Below are 16,373 nucleotides of genomic sequence, written 5' to 3'. Positions count from 1 at the left end.
GGTGATTGAAACTTCTTTGCTTAAGGGAGAGAAGACGGGGAGAAAAAGTCATCCTCATATGACCACAGCTTTTAATATGTGCAGATTCAGATATTAGTCGTATACAGTCTTTTTTTTACAAAATTACACTCAACAATTTGTTGTTTTTTTTGTTTGTTAAGTTTACAGGTTTTGGATCATATCAGATTTGAAGTTTTTCTTTTTCTGATATGCAATCCTGTGATTATGAGCAATCTTGGACCAATACCGAGTATCGTATTGGCTCCTCCCTGTTCACTTGCCATATTTTACTGCCAGCGAGAAATGCATGTTTCCAGTGCCACTGTACAACAGTATACCGGACAGACACGAACCGTTTTGGAGACCTGATAAGGCCGATGTTGATTACAGTGGTTGACGCTGCCAGTCTCACTTTGATAGGGGATGTATAGGTTTTCTGTCAGGGAATTGTTACCAAGCAGCAAGAGCTTTTGCAGGTATCAAATGGTAGAATCATCTAAAGTCGCCAACTGCACGCACACATGCACACAAGCTGTGTGGATAGATAGGGTTATCTAATGCTCTGCGCATTTGCTGAGTGAGCTGGGGTAACAAAACACCCTGCCTGGTACCCTACCTTGCTTACTGACCCTCTTAATTATTCACATGGCCTGCAGGGGCCTGTAGACCTCTATCTCTCTCTCTCTCTCTCTCTGTCTCTCTCACACACACACACACACACAAGTATCTGCATCAATGTTTCATTCACATTCTTGAGGTTGTCCTTTATTGTTACTGGTGGGCAAATGGGGCACTGTTATGCTCATTTGGAGATAAAGAGGACAGGCCTATGATGATGAGGAGTCTGATGTTGCATCAAAGCATAGTGGACAACACTTATGACATCCTCCATTCATCCTCAGCCACCACTCCCTCCTCAGACATTGTAAGTGCCTATTACTTACCTCTCCCCTCTACCTCAAAGCACAGTCCGCGGGAGCAATTATCCACTTTGTGTTGAACTAAGTGTCCTTACTGTATTAAGTAAGAGTCCTCCTGCTCAAAATCCAAGCGATTGGCTTTGCAGGTAGTTTGACAACAGGGTGTGCTCTAGATAATGTTGGCACACAATGTGTATGTATGTGCAAAATCTGGATGAAAGGATATAAAGGAGGGGTTACATGTGTTAACTTCACTGAGGATGATTGGACTGAGCTCGTGTTTCACGGTTTGGTGCCTATGGGCGTGTGCCAGTTGTGAGATTTTTGACTGAGCCTTTATAAGCTTAAAATAGTCTTTCGTCAGTGTTTATTCATCTGTACATACATATTCCAAGAGCACCCATACATCTGCCTGCAGGCTTGTATTATCATGTTACATTCCATGTAACTTTTCAGTATTTTGCAGGACTGAAGTACTCTAAATCAACCCAGACCTAAACTGAATGGGTAAAAGATCAATTATTTTTGATAGAAAATAAATCTAAGTTTAAGAGAAGAGCTTATCTTCACACCTCATTTTCATATTTGAACAGTGATGCTCCACAACCATGTGAAAAACAATCTTCTTCCGTTGCATAAAAATAGCCCTAATCCGAACATATATTTTTGGATCTGGTTGGTCTTATTACAGCAAAGCGAGGTGCTACAGTGTGTGAAGTATATATGTCGGCCTACTTTACTCTTAAAGCTAAAAATATTTGCTTCTCTTGCAGAAGCTCTCGCACCGCATGTTGCCTTGTCACCCTCCAGATTAGGGGATGAGGAACATGTATAGTCCTGGTGCAGATAATGAGAGCGCATATTATCATCATGAAGGCCAGTGAAAGACTCATCTAAGGCCTTTTTTCCTTTTGCTTTATTTATTTTTTTATTTTTTTCTAATAAAAAGTAAAAAGGATTATCCGATGTGTGTTTTAAGTTCTGAAAGTTTTGCATCAACAAAAAACAAGGAGAGCATTAGGCCGAGAAATGAAAATAGGTGGATAACTAGTATTGTATTAAGCAGCAAACATTACCCTGCAGGTTACTCTTCTGTCCAGTAGAGGGTAGTAGTATCCCATTATCAACTGTTCAGGTTGGCCTGTGCTCCTCTGCCTTTTGTCAGGATCTGTCATTGTTTTTCACTTTATCCTTGTTTCAACCGACAGCTGATGGACCGGTTGTCTTAAGTTTCAACTGACGCAAAGATCCTGCAATAGCTACAGAGAGTTTTGTGTTTGATGGTGGGCTGCTGTTGTCATTCTGGTCCACTTCAGATCTTGAGCTGCAACTCCCATTAAATGTCTGGTCCCACACTCTGTGACGGATGTGGCTCGGCTATCAGTGGATGAGGAGAAGGACATTTTTTGAGGTTTCAGTTCAAACATCAGCAAATGTGGGAAACCGGGGTCCATGCAGCCACAGAGATAAGATGAAGCCAAAAAAAGAGGAACACAGGTAATAAATAAGTAAGCATAACTGATATGTGCTTCTATATTTGTTCAAGTCTAATGTGTGTGTGCGTGTGTACACGTGTGTGTGTGTGTGTGTGTTTAGATAGATGGAGTCCTGTCACAGTGTCTCCATGGAGATAAGAGGAGACTGACAGCGGGGGAGAGAGAGTGACAGCTTTTATATCAATCATAGTGACTTATAACGTTATGGAGTTCGGAAAGGATATTAGGCTGGCCTCAAATATAGATCAGTGTCATGTGGTTTGTGTGTCAACAGCTGTCACTTTGGCCTCATCTTTTGCTGTAATCTCAACTCCAATGACCAAACATAAACTCACACATGCACACAGACACACACATGGCAGATGCCAGTATGTGTCATCCATGTCTAAATGGCTGGACAACACCCAGAAGGACAGAGTTGGCCAAATGTTGTCCTGGTACACAAATCTATATCTTTCAGCTTCTCTCTGATCTACTGTCATTTTTATTCCTCTTCTCCACTTAGTGAAACACTACTTACCTTCTGCTCTCTCTCCCCCCCCCTCCTCTCATTCCATGTCTACATCCCCAAAGCATTGTCCAACCCAGAGTCTCAGCCAGTCTGTAAGCTGATGCAGCGTATCTGTGAGGAATTGGGAATTCAATTGGAGAAAATCAGCCTTTTGAGTTTTCAGCCAGATATTTAATTATCGGAGGGATTTATAGCTGTGTCGCTGCAGGGACACAGCACACAGGTAATGTGACTAAGCAAACGATAAATAAGCACCAAATAAACATAAAGTCAATGCCATGCTTGATAAGAAAGGTAACTATCTAAACCTCCCATGCCTGGTGACTTTAACCGACAAAATCCAAATCCTTTCCATCTATCCATCCTTCTATCTATTTTTATTTATATAGCCCAACATCACAAACACAGCTTGCCTTGAAGTGCTTTACAGCCTGAACAGCAAGTGGCACCCTCTATTCTTAGACCTTCACATTGAGTGAGGAAAAACTCCCCAAAAAGCCGGAAAAAAACAACTAGTAAGACAGAAATCTAAGACATCCCCTCATATGGGATTGCTGTCTCTGCACTGATAAAGAAAGAGGAAAAAAAACCTCAAACGTGCCATCTACCCCACCACTTCATTTCAGCTCACATTTGCCTTCATTTAATTTCTGTCTTGTCTCTTTTGGGTTTCCATGCTTCCCATACTTAATGCCCATTCTCCCAAAAGCTAGGGGAAGTTTGACTTGATCTGTCAGAATCTATGGTACACACAGTCACTTCCCTCCTCTTCGCTCCACAAACATGTTTACTTCCTCAATTTCATTTCTATATTATGTTGTACAAAGAATTTGTTTAGTGGTAATAATCGTGAAGCCTATTTTTTGCATATTCGGAATAAACAGTACAAACAAACCAAATGTTTTCTTTTGAGTGAGAAAATAAAGTCCACCCAAAGTAAAGTACTGATTTGTGCTTAATTTAAAACAATAGAAGAAAACAACATTTTATTGGAGTCATTTGCTGTTTCCCTTGTTGAGATACAATGTTGGGGGACAAGATTTTTGCCAATGAATGTGATTGTTTATTGATATTTATTCATTTATTTAATTATTAGAAAACTGAAGATAATTGTTAAGTTAATTCTGGGGAAACCACCCAGAAATCAGGGAAATCAATCAAACTTTGCCTTTAAACCCATTTACAAAAATCAGTTGAATTGAGCACATTGAGTGTCTTTACAGATACTTTAAGGAGTACATTTGCACACTGGCTTTCTCAAGCGATGTTTGTCGCCATGTACATGCACAGAGAGTTTCTCTTGTCAAACACAATAACCATTTGTCAGCTCAAAAAATCTGAATATGAATCACGAACAATCACTATTCACTACTGCTCCTGACACACAACAGACTACGTACAACGAAATACACGGGTCAGAAGGAAGTGGAGAATGTAAACAAAGGTAAAGTGAAAGTGGTGATGACAGAAAGAGGCTGTGGTGATGAAAAGAAGAAGATGCGGTGCAGAGAGGAAGAGGCGTAGGATAGAAACGTGTGAGAGGGCGGCACCTGCACTATTATGTATCTACAGAGGATGTTGTCCTCACGCAAAGTCGCAGCTGACTTATGCATCTCCGATACCCATGGGAGTTAGTTTAGGCCCGTGAAAGCAGAGGGTTTGCTCTCCCGGATTTCACACGGTGTGAAAACCACAGTGGCCACTGGGAGTCGGGAGTCCCCAGGAGGCTTCTTTTGTTTGGAGGAAGGCCTCCCTTTGTTTGAGTTGGCACCCTTTCTCCTGTTGTCTGTTTTGGAATGTTACATACAGGCTGCAACAGGCCCAACACAAAAATAATAATAATAAAAAAACTGTGTTTGTTGACATCTTGAGAACAATGTGTGAATCTGAGAATAGCAAAAATGATAGACACCCAGTCAGTGATAAGTGAGTGATAGTGGCACTAAATTTCACAAGCCTTGCTCTTTGCTGCTGGCCTTTTCCTGAAGGCCTTATCTGATGTCAAATAACTGTATTACCCGACTTGTCAGATATCTGCACTGTCAAACACACTGTAACTTGTTTTAAAGTCTGAAGAAAGGAGACAACTTGGGTAACTTCTCTTACGCGGAGTATCTCTTGCATCTGCGCACTACCCGAATGCACACGCATGTGCAAACACACTCTCACTGAAATTCTCCTCCATTGAATCAGTCAGCGAGCGCTCCATCATTGCCAGTGGTGGCCCGGTGCTCTTTGGTTGGTTGCCGGTTGATGGATGAATCTCCCTTGAGCATCTCTGTTAAAGCGCCTCTCTATCAGACTGCAGCCACATGGGCCCTCACGTTTGATTAGATCCCAACGGAAGCCAGTTGCTCCCTGTCATCACTCATAGAGCATAGGCCCGAGATGCAACAGACACAACCATTGGTGCAGAGAGCTCCATGCGCCGAGGAAGCCATTTCGGTGCAAAGAGAAGGATATTATATGACTCATGTACATCTCTGTTTCTGCACTTGGCTGGAGAGGGCTAATGCAAGAAGTGCAAAGGAGAGGAAAACTTCTACAGAGCAGAATGTTATTTCCATTCTTGATGGGTTTTATTCAGATTGAAAGCCTCATTCAAGATTCTATCAATCAAATGTCCCGCCCATTTATTTAAATTACACCTGAATGAGAATGAGGACCATTATAGCACTTCAAAACTCAAAAGTGTTTCCCTTGTTCATTTTCATCTCTCATCTCCCTCCATTGGTATTTACATGTCAATGATTTCTGGGTAAGTGCCTTTCTCTCTTTTTTTTTTGGTCTCTATTTACATGTCACTGGCTCGCTCTGCTCGACGGTGCTGCATTGAAATGAAAGTAATTTGTTCTGTGACAGTCAGGCCATTTTACCAGCTATTACGCTCATCCATTCTGGTCAGTGAATACTGATGACAATGAAACCAGGGAGCTGTGAAGAAATTTCGCAAGCTCTTGTATTAGTGACACTGGTATGGTTTTCATGTGGTTCAGTCGCGCACCGTTCACCCTCAAAAGATTTTTTTATCTAACAATGTGCAACATCTTTGTCATCTTTACCCGTTAAACTATGCAATTATTTTAACCGTTAAGCAAATAGTGTACACTCTAGTGTAGCAACTCCGGTGAGGAAACTCTCTTCCTGGAAGCTGTTGGAACAGTGGCGTTGTTTATTGCAACAAAACTGCCAAGTCACCACCGTCTTAAGTCGGGCCTGATATTCTTTATGTACTCAACAACAATGTGAACGCCATTACACTAACTGTAAAGTGCTTTCGAAAACTATACAGTCCCACACACAAAAAAATGCAATTTTAGCATGAACTCACTGGGCTTGGAGATAAGTCTCAACTGATGGTGCAGTTTAAAAATAAAGACTCATTTCCTTTTAATCAGCAGCAGAGACTGTGTCAACCAGAGTGTTAAATCACGTTGGAGGACTGTGGCTCACACATCACGGAGGATGGGGAATGAGATATTGTGAGGAGAGGTCGCTGACATACTCTGGGTCAGCAGCTCATTTGGACAGCCTGAACTAAGTGTTATCCCTGACCTTAACAATAACCCATAATGTCTAACCCTAAACTTAACCTAACCGCAGCTCAAATGTATTTTACCCTAACCCTAACCCATCTAAATTTAACCAGTTTCTCAGAAAGGAGGTTCTGTCTTAATAGGACCAGGATTTGGGCTCTCACTGAGGGCTACTGGTCCTGACAAGGTCAGAGGTTTCTATGAATTCAGAGGACATTGCATTGACTTACATTTCCCGGAGACTTACTCTGACCGTAACCATAATTACTACAGGCCTAATCCTAATCCTAACCCTGACCCTAACCTCAGCCTTACTTTAAAACATGTCTCCACCTTAACCCATGTATTCATTTATATTATGGGAACTTTAAGTCCCCACAACATAAGGAATACCAGACACTAACAAAACACCAACTCTCTGCTGTGTTGTTTCTATGGCTTCTGTTGGCCATTAATGATTTAGTCTTACAGGCAGGATAGAAACATGACTGCTTATGACTGAAATATTGATGGGAATTAAATGAATTATTAACCAATCTGATCTCTGGAATAAATCATTTGACCTATTGTTGTCAGAGGTGAGATTCAGTGGTGGCACTGTTCCTCCCATGCATGCTCACCTGCATGGGTTTTGTGTCTCTTTTTTTTTTTTTTTTGTTAATTGTCTGTGTGAGTTTATTTTCCTGCGCGGGAATCTGTTTCTTTGAGTGACTGCATGTTTGTGACCAACACTCATTTGTTCCTTGAGATATGCATGTAGAAATGAGAGAGAGAGAGAGAGTTCTGGTGGTCATGCTGCAACAGATTATGTTTTTTTTCATTAAGCAGCCTGCATGGCCGCTATGCGCAGTGCTCTGTGGAGAAAACAACCTGCACATTTTGAAATCTGTTAGTGTCTGAGCTCTCTCCTCACTGCCAAACTAATCTAATTTGGCATTGAGCAGTGGGAGTAGTTAGTACATATCTTAGCATGCGCCTCAGTCTGGTAAAAAGAAAGTACTGTACTGGGAAAGACACACCACATAAACACTCAAAATGTTGATGGGGGGGAAAAAAGATTGATTTGTTTCGCTTACATTAGATTCATTTATCACTTTTCTCAACAGAGTTCACTGTCTCTTCTACCCTCCTCGTCTTCTTCACTCGCCTCCTGAAAGATTAATAAGCTTTCATGTTGTCTTACATCACTTTGAATATTCACCATTTCCTCTCGACTTCTTGTTTCCTCACAGCGTGTAAACCATCACATTGGGTTTCACTCAACTCCTCACCTCTTCCTCATGCCTCCCGTACAAATTGAGAGGCAAAGGATTGAATTCCACCCTGTCATTTTATCTCAACACAACCCTCAGTCGAGCATTTGTCTTTTTATGGAGTCGTAGTTGATGGATATGGAGTTCTGGAGATGAGTTTGACTCAATGCTAGAGGCAATAGAGACAGCAATACATGCTAATGACTTCCAAAAATTAGAGGTGATCAAAGAGTTTGGGCGACAGGAAAAATGTCCAGTGCAGGCATGTTTCACAGAAGGACGGAGAATAAAGGGGATTCTTTTTAAGGATTTAGGCCTTAAGTTTACTGGCTTTGGCTGCTTTGTCCTTTACATGGGTCAAGAGGACAGGGACGCAAGGGGGCGGGGTGAACAGATAGTATCTCTATCCTCAAGGGATGGAGGGAAGCTGGGGGGATAGAGAGAGAGCGTAACGCTGTGGGGGAATGGAAAGATGGATGGATGAAGATAGGAGTGAGTGGAGGGGAGAGGCTATAGAATGGAGGCTGTCAGTGAGCAGACATGTTTCTATTTGACAGATAGGATAGTGACGATGTATTCATCCGGAAGCCCTTATTAGATTTGTTTACATTCACATTTTTACCCAAAATAGATATGGCAGATAATATGCACGAAGGATAAATCTTTTTTTTGCTGCAGCCATTTTCCAGTGATTTAGTAGAACTGTGAGCCACGAGGTGAAAACCTAAGTTTAGGTGGCAGATGAACAGAGTTTGGGTTCAAGAGAGATTAGCCGTAATCTATGAAAACACAGGGCTTTTATAAAACACAGGGGAAGTCTGCAGAATTTTGGATTCTCTCTCTCTCTCCCTCTGTGTGTGTGTGTGTAGTCTAGGTATTACTCATGTTGTGGGGACAGTTGTATTATGGGGACCTGTCTGCCTTTATAAATCATGAAATTTTAAGGTGAATATATGTTTTATGGTTAGGTTCACGTTAAGGTTAAAGTACTGCAAGTCAGAAATGATGGCTGCTGAACTCGCAACTGTGGTGTGTGTGTGTGTGTGAGAGAGAGAGAGAGCGTGTGTGTGTGTGTGTGTGTGTGTGTGTAGGAACTGTATGTGTGTTGCTAAATGATGAGGTTGAGTCCCAAGCCACCAGCTAATGGTTCCTATAGATTTATTGACAGCTCCAGGGGTACTTTGTTTTAGACTCGGGAGAGAAGTTGCAATATGTCATTTACTCAACCAGCCTACAGACACCTGACTTACCACCAGATCCGTCTGAATGACAGCCACAATACACACGGGCACATGTGCAGGACAGGAATGAAAATGAGAGAGACAGGGCAATAGAAAACTGAAAGGGTGAAGTCAGAGACAAAATGGCATTACTGGCATTTAGGGTGGTCAATTCCACCCACATTAGATATGCCTCTCTTTGACCACCTGTGAAATCACAGCACCGAGCATTCAAAGCCTTTAGGCAGAGTACTTGTCTCTCCAACAATAGTGTTTTCATAACCAGCCAACTGGGAGGAGATTTAAAGAAAGAGGCAGCAGCACTAATCAATAGGAGAGGGCGGACTGGTGTCAAACGGCAAATAAACAAACAAGCCATTATCCTAACATACATACACACACCGGGCGAAGTACAAACACAGAGTCAGAGACACACAGAGGCACGTTTGTGGTAAATGCGTGATATACAAACTTAATGTACGTGATTGTATGCAAGTGGCAGAGCCGAAACCAAGTAACTCCTCTTCACGGGGGAACCTCTCTAAGGCTTCTATGTGTGAATTTGTGTAAGCATTCTTGTATAAACAGCCCTAATGATATGGGTGTCAACGCTGCACATATTTTATAAATATGGGTGAATCAATATAATGTATTTTGTTCTGAACAGGTGGTGAAAAATAAAAGAAATCAGGGAGCAGGGTGGCTGCTGTAAACACTGATACTAATACTGTATTGATCAAATTCTCATTACTGGCAGCAGTTAAACGGCTCATGGGCGTGACTGTGTGTGACTGTGTTACAGTCGTCTGTGCGTCATCTGTTGTCTGTGTGTGTTCATGCTTCATCGCTCTGTGTCAACAACGTGTGCGTGTATATGGTAATGACCTCTTTAGCAGTGTTGGGTAGTAACGCGTTATTAGTAACGCCGTTACTTTATTCTGTAACTAATAATGTAACGCAATGTTGTTGTTTTTTAATTCAGTAACTCCGTTTCCGTTACCAAACGCTGCGTTACTCAGTTCCTTTTGGGGAGGTTTTACAACGGCACACAGTTCCCATAACATTTGAGCGATCAATAAAGTTTAATTGAATTGAAAAAAAAAAGCACTTGTCGCCCTCTAGCGTCTCACACGTAATCAAACACGCGCCATGAAGAGGACTGGACAGGTCAGGGCACGGAATGATGGCGAGCGAGAAGGGGAAGATAAGTTTCTTCTCGTGGAGGTATTCACATTATTTTCAACTGGAGAGCAGAGGGAAAAACAACATTTCGGTAACTTGTAGACTGTGTCCCGGTTCAAAAATACTTCATACGGCAAACAACAGCAGTCTGCTGGAGCACCTGGAGAAGCGGCATGCAGCTAAGTAGCTAACGCAGCATCCGAGAGTCACAGCAGCGAGCACACACCCACTCCACCCAAGCAGCAGCGGTTGGAGTTCGAAAGACGGACCCATAGCCAGGCACACCTTGATAAAACAATAGCACGGTATGTTTAATTGTTTATTTGGGACTCTTTTAGCAATATCAGGCTATTATTCCAAGAGTCCAATGGTAACATTTTACAGATAAAAACACGTGTTTTTCCCCCTCAGATATGTAGTGGAAAACATGCTACCCATCTGCACAGTGGAGGACCCTGCTTTCAGACAGATCATCAGCATGGTGCCGTGCACAGGTAATAATAATAATTAAAGTAATAATAATAATAATAATAATAATAATAAAATGGAACTTGCATGCAAGCAAAACATATGTGTTGCTAGGGCATTACTTTTTGATTTAAGTAACTGAGTTACTAACTGAGTTACTTTTTTTTACAATGTAACTAGTTACTATTTTTCAGTAACTAGCACAACACTGCTCTTTAGTGCCTTTTCTAGCACAAACACTGACTTTGTCAGGACCAGGAGTTCTAACCAAAACCTGGTCCTAATGAGGCAGAACCTAATTTCTGTTTTGTTTAGGGCTAAGATTTGAATTGTGGTGGTCAGGTTAAGGTTTGGGTTAGGCATTAATTAAGGTTAGGGATGACAGGTTGTTTAGGTTGTCCACATGAATGAAAGTAAAGTGCCCTAAGAAGAATAGCTGTGCAAACCTGTGTGTGTGCTGAAGTGTGTTCTGGGCAGTGACAGAGCGACAGAGGAGAGGTGCTATTGATTTTTTTTGTCCAGCCATGCCAGAGAAAGATCTGTTTGCATGGAACTGTGATTACCTGCCCCTCCTGCCCCCTCCCCTCTCCCCGATGTCCCTCTCACTCCCTCTACTCTTTCACTAAGCATGCATGTATTTGTCTATCTGTCCAAGGCCCAAACAAAGCATGTGATGAGGTCTCATTGTCATCTATTTGTGGTTGCCAGCAAGTCTGTGTTATAAACTTTTTGTGCCTTAAAATGGTGTGTTTTTCCGTCCTAAGTATACCACACTTTACACACAGGGATTGCCTGTGCTTGTGTGTATCCACGTGTGTGTGTGTTCGTATATTTGTGTCTGTGAGTGCATTTTGCAAAACAATGACAATAATATCTCAGGTTTTAAAAGATTTAGGAGCGAATCAGTTGCCTGGTTATGAGGGTCTGTTTGTTAGATCCCAGTTTGTATTCATGCAATTATAGACATACACAACAACCGCATCCATATAAACTGTATATGTATGCGTACACCTTCATCCTCACACAAATATTTTCCATCTGCTGAAGCCGTGAGCATGATGTAAACCTGCCCCACTTTCTTTGCCAGACTTAACCCTGACTACTTTGTACGCCTGCACCCCACTGGCTGCCTGGTGAACCCAGATCAGTGTCTCTTTCTCTCTGCAATTCTGTCCATCTCTGTGCTCACCAGCATATCAGTGTCCTGTTAGGATGAAACAGACAGCTACAGGAAGGCAATCTGTGTCTCCCCGTGTGCGTAGAGAGATAAACAGGCCGAGTCTCCAGTTCTGAAGAAGCCCCTTGGACGAGAGGTGAAACGTCTTCAATCTGCACACAGACAGAGATAAACAGATAAATAATTAGTTTCAGTCGAGGTGATGGACTCTTACAGTGTCATCATCACAAGGGAGAGAGGGAGCGAGGATTAAAGAGTGGCATTGTGTGTAACGGATTATTCAGTCTGCGCGTGCACGCGGGCATGTCTGTCTCTGTGTGCGTGTGTGTGTGCGTGTGTGCGCCTACATGTGTGGTTGGCTCTTTTTCTCATTACAGGATTAAAGAGCATCTGGTTCAGAGTTACTACTCAACCCTGCAATCCAAAGTCACAGGGAAAACAACACAATGTTGTCCCATGTGTATTCTTTGCTTTTCTATATATATATATAAATGTGTGTGTGTATGTGTGTGACAGTGCATGAATGCCAACTGGGAGAACAGATATGGATTTGAACATGGGGCAGAAATTAAATTGCTGTGTCTAGAGGACACAGAGAGTGGAGAAGCTTGTATTGTGAGCTCTCTGTGTGAAGAACTTGACTCGGATCTATTTCTGGTTACATAATGAAAGGTGGACTGCAACGGGCTTAGCTGGATCTGTTGATGTGTACACAGCCGAGAAAGTGATGGGAGAGAGGCGGGGGTACTGCATGTGGGATGGATGGATGGATGGATGGATGGATAGATAGATAGATAGATAGATAGATAGAGGGTAATTTCAAAACAAATCATTATACAGCATCAGCACATCCAGCAAAAGACACAGTGTTGCTTTAATGCTGGCAAGGACGTGTGCTATATGTCTTATAAAAATATTCACATGCGAACATGTCCGTTCTTTACATTTTGATAAAAAAAAAACCCCACCCATGGTTGCAATGCTTCAAGAGATGTGTAAAGTTATACAAGACAAGGCACACAATGGTGATGATTTCTTAAGTGTCTGAAATATCAATTTGCTGCTCGCCATTAAGCAAATAATTGAGCAGATATTATACAGGGAATGGTACATGAGTAAATGAAGGCGTTATCACAGCATCTGAAGATTTAGATCATTATTTTTGTGCCAAGAGGCAATTCTGAACATTTAGTACGAATGGTCCTAGGATCCTATGATTTAGTATGAGAGTTAACAGGCTATGTCTGTTAACGTGCTGTATTTTTCTTTGTTTGAATCAAACCCTTAAGTATTTACGAGTATTTGATATAATCAAATGCATGTTTATAGCACACCATAGAACTCCTAGGCAGATATAGAGGTTTGCTGATATCCAGTTTTATATAAATCAATAAATACAATCCCCTCATATACAGCAGTCATTATGGTGTATAAATGATTTGTGTATAAATCTGTATTAGTTCATTAAAGCATTGTAGAACAATGTGAGATTTTAATACGTGCCATAAACATTCCACACATTCTATAATGAATCCACTTTGTAGTTCATTTAATGCACATAAATGCACAGTCTACTAATATTAATTGTAGTTTCATTTGTGAATGACACACCAATTTATTGTGATTGTGCTGCTGCTGATGGGGCTTGGCGAATCTGCATTTGTGTACGTACTTTTGTGAGTTTGGATATTAATCAGAGCCCATCACATGTGCCTAATGGAGATAGATGATCAAGCAGAGACACGATTGTCCCGAGAGAATGCTTGATTTTTGTGCATGTGTGATTTTGTGGAGGTTATTGTAAATATACCAAAATATCTTTCCGCTTGATTAGTTGAGCCACTATTGTTTGACTCGCCTGCCCCGCAGTAAGGAGTGTGTGTTTCTGGAGACACGCTTTTTTTCTCTCTATATGTTTGTGAGTGTATAATCACGGTGTGAACGTAATTAGCTGGCACTATGCCCCTCATTTATTTCCCCCGCAAACGCAACTTAAAAGCGTCGGTACAACCTTCCTCTACACACCCGGAGGTAGATAAGAATTTACCACCAGCTGCAGGAGTAGGCTTTAATCCCTCAGAGACACCTATAAAATCCTCATTGCTCAGGGTAAGGCATCAGCTTCATACTAATATTACTCCCCTGCTTCCTTCAAAAGTGTCCTTGGAAGCCTCGCCAGGATTCCTCTTGGCCTTTTTGTGAGATATTTCAGGTGTATTCAGCAGTGCAAAAATTACCACATCAAACGGCTACAAAACCGCACAGCACATTAATATGACGGCAGCAATCTAACATGTGTTGTTGAGTGACAATGATAGACCTGAACAAACTCCAACTGATCCTGGTACACGCATAATCCCACGCCGCCAGGCCCACTCGAGAAAACACATGCTTGTGTAAACCCACTTTTCTTTCAATTAAGTATCACTCAAAACTGGATAAGAGCTCTCATTTTACCAAAGTGCTGCAGCAACCATGATATGAGCATCTCGAGACAGACACATATGTGCATAAGCACTCAAATATTCATGGGGTTTATGCTCTTCAGAGGACAGAGTAAATGATTCAATTGTGGTGGTAAAAAATTAGAAAAGGGGGGGAAAAAAAGAAAATGTCAATACGAGGGCAAGAGGTGATCATTCTTGGGCTTATTGTTTTTATATTTAACTGTCATGTTGGCAATACTTTGTAGGTTCCACAGAAGGGGGAAAAAGTAGTATTTGTGCCGCCTGAAGGTCAACTAAAACAACAACAACCAAGTTTTCTCATCTCAGAGGGAACAAAATGCTTAAAATACCCAAATAGCAGGAGTTTGGCTTTTTGATCCATCTTCTCTGATCTTCTATTGATTGCCAGCTGTCTTCTGGGTAGTCAGACTTGCTGATGACCTTTAAATTCTCTCTTTCTGTGTGTGTGTGTGTGTGTGTGTGCATGAGCACTTGTGTGCGTGTGTGTGTATGTGTGTCATTACCTCTTTGTCCGGCTGCAGCATGTGCTCTCTTTGTGTTCTGTCATGTTATCATATTTTCCCCAGTTCTCCGCATCGATTAACTGTCATCAGGCTGAAAGGTGGACTTTTGTTTCACCAAGTTAACAAATAGTGTGCACTCTCTCGCTCTCTCTGTCTCTGTTTCAGCACCGTCTTTCATTTTCTGTCTCTATTCTGATTTTCAAAGCACAAAGATCCCTCTGTGAAGTCAGTCAATCTTGGCATCTTGAGTCAGACTTTCACACTTTTGTGAGTGATTTTTGTTTAGTGATTTAGTAAATCCGAAATCCAGTAAATCCAGTAAATCAGACCTGTCACAACACATCGTCACGTTATGCACGAGTAGTCTTTTTGTCTTTCTGTGTTTGCATGTCGTCATGTGCTCGTGTTTGCACCCTGCATATGTATGTTTGTAATGTTGCCGATGTATTCATGGCTGAGCGTGCATGGGGATCTCTTGCTTGGACGCTAAAGAGCAAGAGGTGCAGGTTAAGTGGGAAGGTCAACAGAGCAGAGTGAAGGAGATATCCAGCATGGGAGCCAGTGCATTTCCACAGACACCATGGCTATTTATTTTTATTTCAGTGGAAAAGTAGACAGTTTCTGCAGGTAAGCTGGCATCCTGCCCAGGGCCAACTTGACACATCCTCTGCAGACATTCAGAGGAGAACACAGACAACTGGAGTAAACAAACTGACTGGGCAAATTCGCTTGAAAAGTTGTTTACTCCTTTTCAGAAGTCTATTTATTCTTTCAAATAAGGGGTAATTTTGTTAGAGCCACCGTATATTTGTTGACTATACTGGGCAATTTCAAACCTTTAAGTCCAACACATAAGAGTAGTCTTTTTTGGTTTTACTTTTATCATTAAATGAATGCTAATGAGACAGTCTCCCTAACGAAATGAAAACCTGAGCATCAGTTTATTCATGGAATGTGTAGAGGAAATATAATGTGGTACTAAAGCGGCATCTTATATCTAGGTTTTCTGCTCTCATTTTACCCCAAACTAATCCTTGAATGCAATGATGTGATTTGACACAGGACTCTGACTCTCACTGTGTCCATGTGTGTTCTATTTCAGTCATATATTCATTCACATCGACATAACAGATCTACAGAGTGTCCGCAGGTAAATAGCCTGTCAGATGAGCTGCCACACAAATGGTACAAAAATGCCCATCACAGTTTCCCATTGCTTGTTTTGTCCAATCCGACTGTACAAAGTTTTTACTGTAACAGAACATCTGCACATTTTTCATACATTTGGAAAGTTGGAATCACTGCCTTTCAGACGGTTTTATTGACATACATATTATATTTATTAATTAAATATTAATTAAATATTAAATTAAAACTTAATTAATTAAGTTTTAGCCTTTGTGCCAGCGGCAGCATTATATGTTTGGGTTGGACAATTGTGGTTCCATTTTACACACTCGAGTGTTCTTATACCCATCGCTGCCTCTATCCTCCTCTTCTTCACTTCCTGTCTCCTCCACCTCTAACACCTCTCGTCATTAATGCTAACTCCTGCTATGACAAGCCACAGCTTGATCTATTTCTATCTCCTCTCAGACAAGTGTTACATATACACCAACTGCTTCTGTGCGTGTGTGTG

The 16,373-nt window shown here is 41.5% G+C and overlaps 1 protein-coding gene across 1 annotated transcript in view; it reads left to right on the top strand.

The window, feature by feature from the left end:
- Positions 1-10,126: 10,126 nt before the first annotated feature.
- ndst3 (N-deacetylase/N-sulfotransferase (heparan glucosaminyl) 3) overlaps positions 10,127-16,373 on the top strand; it is an 87,206-nt gene continuing 80,959 nt past the window's right edge. The window contains exons 1-2 of the mRNA XM_058639613.1: positions 10,127-10,423; positions 10,530-10,612. The gene's annotated coding sequence lies outside the window, so the exon portion shown is untranslated. The remainder of the gene's footprint in view (positions 10,424-10,529; positions 10,613-16,373) is intronic.

The sequence above is a fragment of the Solea solea genome, chromosome 10 (genome assembly GCF_958295425.1).
Source record: "Solea solea chromosome 10, fSolSol10.1, whole genome shotgun sequence".
In the NCBI taxonomy this organism is placed as follows: domain Eukaryota; kingdom Metazoa; phylum Chordata; class Actinopteri; order Pleuronectiformes; family Soleidae; genus Solea; species Solea solea.
The sequence above is the reverse complement of the archived record's forward strand: the minus strand, read 5'-3'. Positions and strand labels throughout refer to the sequence as shown.